This window comes from Felis catus, chromosome B3 (genome assembly GCF_018350175.1).
Source record: "Felis catus isolate Fca126 chromosome B3, F.catus_Fca126_mat1.0, whole genome shotgun sequence".
Classification (NCBI taxonomy): Eukaryota; Metazoa; Chordata; class Mammalia; order Carnivora; family Felidae; genus Felis; species Felis catus.
This window is the reverse complement of record NC_058373.1, coordinates 103,154,452-103,161,645: the sequence shown is the minus strand read 5'-3', so window position 1 is coordinate 103,161,645 and position 7,194 is coordinate 103,154,452. Positions and strand designations below refer to the sequence as shown.

The window sequence follows — 7,194 nt, the reverse complement described above, 5'->3', positions numbered from 1 at the left end:
GTTTGGGCTCTTTGGGGTTCTTTGTGGTTCCATACGAATTTTAAAATTGTTTTTTCTATTCTATTAAAAAGTTGGGGTTTTGACAGATTGCATTAAATATGTAGGTTGTTTTAGGTAGTATGAACATTTTAACAATACGAAGTCTTCCAATCCACGAACAGGAGATGTCTTCCCATTTATTTGTGCCTTCTCTCATTTCTTTCATAGATGTTTTGTACTTTTTAGTTTAAAACTCTTGGCTCCTTGGCTTCTTCCTAAGTATTTTATTCTTTCTTATGCTGTTGTAAATGGCATTGCTTTCTCAGTGTCCTTATCAGATAGTTCATTGTGGGGGCATCAAAACACATCTAATTTTGGCATATTGATTTTGTGTCCTGCAACTTTACTGAGTTCTTTTATTACCTCTAACGGCTTTTTTTGGTAGAATTTTTAGGCATGCCTACATATAAGATCATGTCATCTGTGAGCAGAGATAATTTTACTTCTTTTCCAATCTGGATGCCTTTGATTTCTTTGTCTTGCCTAACTGCTCTGGTTATCTTGCCTAACTGAATCGAGGTGGCAAGAATGGACATCCTTGCCTTATGTTCCTGATCTTAGAGGAAACACTTCCAGTTTCTCACCATTGAGTTTGATGTTAGCTGTAGTCTTTTCATACGTGGTCTTTCTTATGTTGAGATAACTTCCTCTTATTCCTGGTTTGAGGTTTTTCTTGTTTTGTTTTGTTTCAATCAAGAAACGGTGTTAGATTTTGTCAAATGCTTTTTCTGCCGCATATGAAGAGCATCATGAGATTTTGATCCTTTATTCTGCTAATGGGTCAAACCATCCTCATACAGCAGGGATAAATCTCACTTGGTCATGGTGTATGATCCTTTTAATATGCTGTTAAACTTAGTTTGCTAGTATTTTGTTGAGAATTTCTTCATCTATATCCATCAGGGATACTGGCCTGATGTTTTTCTTTTTCTAGCTTTGGTATCAGGATAATACTGGCTTCATAAAATGAGTTTGGAAGTGTTTCCTCTTCTTCAACTTTTTGGAAGAGTTTGAGAAAAATTGATGTTAATTCCTTAAATGTTTAGTGGAATTGCTCTTTCCCATCTTGCAAGATGACAGGTGAAATGCTGAGAAGCTCAATACTGACGAGAAGAAACCTGGGGCACCTGGGTGGCTCAGTCAGTTAAGCGTCCAACTTCTGCTCAGGTCATGATCTTGCGGTTCGTGTGTTCAAGCCCCGCATGGGGCTCTGTGCTGACAGCTCAGAGCCTGGAGCCTGCTCTGGATCCTGTGTCTCCCTCTCTCTTTGCCCCTCCCCCACTCACAAAAATAAACATTAAAAAAAAAAAAGTAACCTCAAGACTAAAACACCTAAAAAGGGGAAGCCCCACTGCAGCTGAAATCCTGTCCTAGTCAGAGGAATTGGCAGATATTCCCGATCCGCTATGTATTCCAGAAAGGCCATGTGCAAGAGGAAGTATTCAGCAGCTAAATACAGGGTTGAAAAGAAAAAGAAGGGGAGGGTTCTTGCTACTGTCACAAAACCAGTTGGTGGTGACAGAATGCGTAGGTATAATCCTACTGAAGATGTGCCTCAAAAGCTGTTGAGCCACGGCTAAAAACCTTTCAGTCAGCATGTGAGGAAGCTGCAAGCTAGTATCACCCCTGGGACCATTTTGATCATCCTCATTGGGTGCCACAGGGGCAAGAGGGTGGTTTTCCTGAAGCAGCTGAGCAGTGGCTTGCTATCTGTGACTGGACTGCTAGCCTTCAACTGAGTTCCCGTGTGTAGAACACACTAGAAATTTGTCACTGGCACCTCCACCATTGATACCAGCAATGTGAAAAATCCCCAAATATCTCACTGATGCTTGCTTCAAGAAGAAGCTGTGTAAACTCAGACTCCAGGAAGGTGAGATCTTCCACACGGAGAAAGAGAAACATGAGATTATAGGGCACTGCAAGGTTGATCAGAAAGCTGTAGACCCACAAAGCTGTTCCTCAACTTCAGGGCTACATCCACTTTGTGTTTTCTCTCACAAATGGAGTGTACCCTCACAAATTGGTGTTCTAGATTTCTTACAAAGAACCTAATTAAATAACTGATAAATGATAGATGATAGATAGATAGATAGATAGATAGATGATAGATAGATAGATGATAGATAGATAGATAGTTAGATAGAGGAAGTCACCAGTGAAGCCATCATCCTGGAATTTTCTTTGTTGGAGGTTTTTGATTGCTAATTCAATCTCTTTACTAGTTATAGGTCTGGTCAGGTTTTCTATTACTTCACAATTCAATCTTGGTAAGTTACATGTTTCTAGAAATTCATCTATTTCTTTTAGGTTATCCTGTTGGTTGGTGTAGAGTTATTCTTCGTACTTTTGTAATCCTTTTTATTTCTGAAGAAGTGGTAATATTTATTTTATTTCTGATTTTATTTCCTGGAGTCTTTCTCTTTTATGCTTAGCTAGTCTAGCTAAAGACTTGTCGATTTCATTGATGTTTTCAAAAAAAAAAAAAAAAGAACTCTTAGTTTTGTTGATTTTTTCTATTCTCTATTTTGTTTATTTCTGCTCTAATCTCCATTGCCTTCCTCCTGCTAACTTGTGGCTTAGTTTGTTCTTCTTTTTCTAGCTCCTCGAGGTGTAGAATTAGGTTGTTTATTTAAGATTCTATGTCTTTTGTAGTATAGGCATTTATCATTATAAAGTTCCCTCTTAGTACTGTTTGCTGCATCCCATAAGTTTGGTATGTGGTACTTTTATTTTCATTTGTCTCAAGATATATTGTAACTTCCTTTTAATTTCTTCTTTGCCCCATTGATTATTCAAGAATATGTTGTTTAATTTCCAAATATTTGTGAATTCTCTAATTTTCTTGGCTATTTCTAGTTTAATTCCATTGTGGTCAGAAAAAAAATATGAATATGATTTCACTCTCCTTAAATTTGTTAACATTTGTTTTGTTATCTAATGTGTGACCTATCCTGGACAATGTTCTATTTGTACTTGAGAAAAACGTGCATTCTGCTGTTGAGTGAAGGTAGTCACTTTCTAAACAGACACACGGTTGGGTCATGTTGAACTTGTGGTCAATAAAACTTTAACTTTTTGTCAGGTGAATTGCTTTTAAGCGGGACACATTTCACCAGGAACTGTATAACTGAATTACTGAATCTAAGTGAAATATTCAATATTTATTTCTGTTATATTTCCAATTTATTAGGTTTAGGCTATCCTATAGGTCCTTTCCCCCCCTCTTTTAAAGAGGCTTTAATTATTGTAATAAGTAATACATACAGGTAGTAAACAATTCAAATAATACAACAGAGTGAAAAATGTTTTACTCCCATTTGCATCCTGCCATTCTTCTCCCTAGTGGACACCACTGTTATCAATTTCTTGTGTATCTTTCCAGTGCTATTCCTTGTATATATTTGTATAAATAATATTTAAGAAAACACACAGAAATGGAAGCACACTAAACATACTATTCTATACCTACCTCCTTCCACTTACCAAGGAGACCAGGAAAGACCTCTTTAAGGAGGGCTTTGAGCAGATAGCTGAACTATGACAAGACAGAGTCACCTGTGCAAAATCTGTGGAAGATCCAAGGGAACAATGATATTCCATCTAGAAGATATAGCAAGTTCAAATGCCCTAAGATAGAAATGAGCTTGGCCTATACTAGCAGCAGAAGGAACTCCATGTTGTCTAAACTTACTGAATGAGCAGGAAAGTATTATAAAATTAAGTTGGAGATGTAGGTAGAAGCCAGATCATACAGGTCATCAGGATAATGATGTGAACATTTGCTCTGCTTCTCTGTGATACTATAAATCACTAGAGAGTTAGGTATGGTTGTTGAAACAATAAAAACAAAATCACCTAACAATGTTACCTATGTAGATACGAGACCATAACATGTAAAATCAAGACAGACATTTTAGAAGCTCCACGATAGATGATTAAAGAATTAATTTTTCCATTCTTAGCTCAAGGCCAGAGTTACTGTGGACAATGAAGCATACTTGTAACAGTGAGATAGCCCTGGAAGACAGCCTCCTTACTGTCAATCGCCACTGAGCCGGGGACACATGGAAAGAGGTTAAACTGAGGCAGAAGAAAGGCATCCTAAAAGAGTAAAGAAAGGGCAAGTTTAAGAGCCAGAGACCTCAGTTCCATATCACTTAATCCCTTTGTTCCTGTCTTACTTATCCCATCTGTGAAATAAGAATAATTTCCTGCCTATATATCTCACAAAGTTTTTGAGAAAATCAAATGAAATAATGCATGTGACAGTAACTTGGGTGCTGCAAATAAAATGTGTATAGTCTTGTCATTTTTTGAATAAAACTGCAGGAAAAATTTTGTAGGGTGGAGGATGTGGAAATATTAAATAAAAATGAATCAGTAAATGTGTTAAAAACTTCCTGTACTTGTTCTGTGCAGTCCTGTAATAATAAGTCAATTTGATAAATATTTATTTAGGACCTATTATTTTATGGCACCATGACAGATAAAGCAAATGACAGAAGTGCATGAAAGACAGCAGGAAACCAGGAGTCCCAGGAGCTCACACTTTGGAGGTAAACTCTTAATCCCAAAACAAGGGACAGAGGGAGGGTATGGGCCTCTGGATGGCACGGTCTGTGCAGCCTCTGGCTTTCCTGCTAGTTGTGAGATGTTCCAGTTGTAGCAACTAGAACCTTAGAACCTAAATAAGAAACGAATCCAAATGAGAATGCTCTCTACACTGTAAGGTGCTCCGCAGCTATATGATTATGAGGGAGTACTAAAAGATCAGTTGATATCAGAAAGCTAAATCTAAAATGCTGATCTACTGTTTTATCCACTTCCAACTTGCTTATGAGTGTCCCTCCGACCTTGAATCACACTGGATGCATTTGTTTTATTCTTCCTTTTTCATGATCTTTTAGATTCAGCCATTACAATTGCTTACGTCAAGTGGTTGGATGTGTTTAGCTGCAGAATCAACACATGAGACACAGTGACCTAATCTCCACTACCACGTGCCAGTTCACATGAAAAATCCAAGGGCACGCTGATACAGACAGCCCAGCACAGATGGGACTGATCCCCACAGTCAACAGTGAAAGTCGGCACGAGCACCAGATAACAGGTAAATGTTGTAACTATTCCCCTAAGCTAAATAATAAGGCAAAATGACATTTTTCATTCTTTTTGAAGGACCTTGAACCAAGGTTGCAGCTTATTCACGGTAAAGGGGAAATTAAACACGTTAAGACCCACAAAATCAAAAGTGTCAATGCACAAAAATCCACATGCCTGGTAAATTTAAGTTCCTATTAACCTTTCTCTTTGCTTGGTCACCAATCAGTTTCATGAGGGGTCTTTCTCCTCTTGCACTCAATCCTTAGGTTGTGATTAACTAAAGTCAATATGCAAAGATCTGCAGTTCACCAAAAACAAGCCATAAATACATAAAAGAGAAGCAAAGAATCTTAGCCGAACTAACCACATTTATTTCTTCTATGAAATAATGAACACTTTATTACATGTTAAGCGTTTTATTAACTGTGTCTTCGTCTATGTTCAGACCAACAGATGCTGAAAGCTAGTTAAAAAAAAAAAAACAACAAAAACTTAAAAAATCAAATCCCTTGCCCTCCCCTTCTTCTCTAGGCATTTTAAAATTCATAATCTTTCTGGCATTTATCACAGACTCACCATATGTTTGCTACTATACATCATATTCAATACAGAACTTTCTTGCACTCTATAATCTTTTTATAATAAAATCATATGGATATTAAGTTGAAATGTCGATAGCTCTAAGCATAGTTTTTCATTCATAATTAGAGACTTTATTCAGCAACTTTTGAGGATAATGATACACCAGCTATCTATTACTGCAAAGCAAAACCCCCCAAAAGTTAGCGGTTTAAACCAAAAACCAAAAACCACCCTTGGTCCCACCCTAGGTTAAAGGGTGAGGGCCATGAAGTTCTAACATGGCTGCTATGGGAGCAAGCGAGAAGGCAGGATGTGGGCTGAGAAAACACCTCCAATTGTCTCCTACAACTATAATTCCAATGGAAAGAGAGCAGAAACATTTGAGTGTAAACAAAATGTTAAAGTATGAAGGTATTATATTTAGTACTACGTGTGGGATAAAAATGAGTAAGAACATAGCCAAAGAAGACACATTAAGCAAAGTAGGTGAGGCATAGTGAAAGGGGCCAACTACATAAAAGGAGAGAAGGAAGTTCATTCCAGGCGAGATATCTGAAAGATCTGAAACACGGGATGAATAATTCAAACTTAAAAAAAAAAAAAAATCTTGTTGAAGGTTTTGAAACAGGAGGTGATGAGGTCAAAATGGCAGGAGAGATATTGACATTCAATCACTTAAAATAAGTTAATAGGCAGTGAGTGTCTACGGTGTGCCAGACCTTGTGCTGAACCCTGGGATTGTTTGAGTGGTGTGGTTCTAGAGCATCTGAAGGGTATACCCTGCCTGGAGGACAGCCAAAGGATTCTACTCTTGCGTGTCACGGCAGAGAGAATGACAGTAAAGTCAGGACAGCTCAATGACAAAAAAAAAAAAAAAAAAGCAAATTAGAAAGGAACATCACCTTTAGTATAAAATTTCACTTTTCATTCTTTAGTTTTCTCTGCCTATAACTAAAGATAAATATGGATAATGTTATACTTCTTTCACAGAGTCAGCAAAGCAAAGTTTGATTTTATTTAGAGTATTAACAAAAAGCAAACAGCAAAGTTTTATTTACAGTATTAACAAAAAGCCCAGCGTCAAACAGGAACTTTGTGGCTGATCATCACATGGCCTTTAATAAGTCTCTACCTCTCTAAGCCTTAGTTTTGAAGTGCAGTAGCTAATGATAATAACAACACAGACTGTTGATTATTGCCAGGCACAGTTGTACGGGCTTTATACAAATTAACATATTTAATCCTTACAATAACCAGATGAAATAGATCATTATCCTCAGGATATAGACGAAGAAATTGAGGGATAGAGAATTTAAGTGTCTTGACCAGGGTTATACAGGTAGTAAGCAGCAGAACTGTGCTTTAGACTCAAAATATCTGGTTCCAGAATCCATGTGATATGCTATGATGCCTTGTAATTACTTTTTAAATTAAAATATATTTTGATCTATACTTCTTGGAAATATT

The 7,194-nt window shown here is 37.1% G+C and overlaps 1 pseudogene; it reads left to right on the top strand.

The window, feature by feature from the left end:
* Window positions 1-1,248: 1,248 nt before the first annotated feature.
* LOC101093614 lies at window positions 1,249-2,226 on the top strand (annotated as a pseudogene).
* Window positions 2,227-7,194: the final 4,968 nt, after the last annotated feature.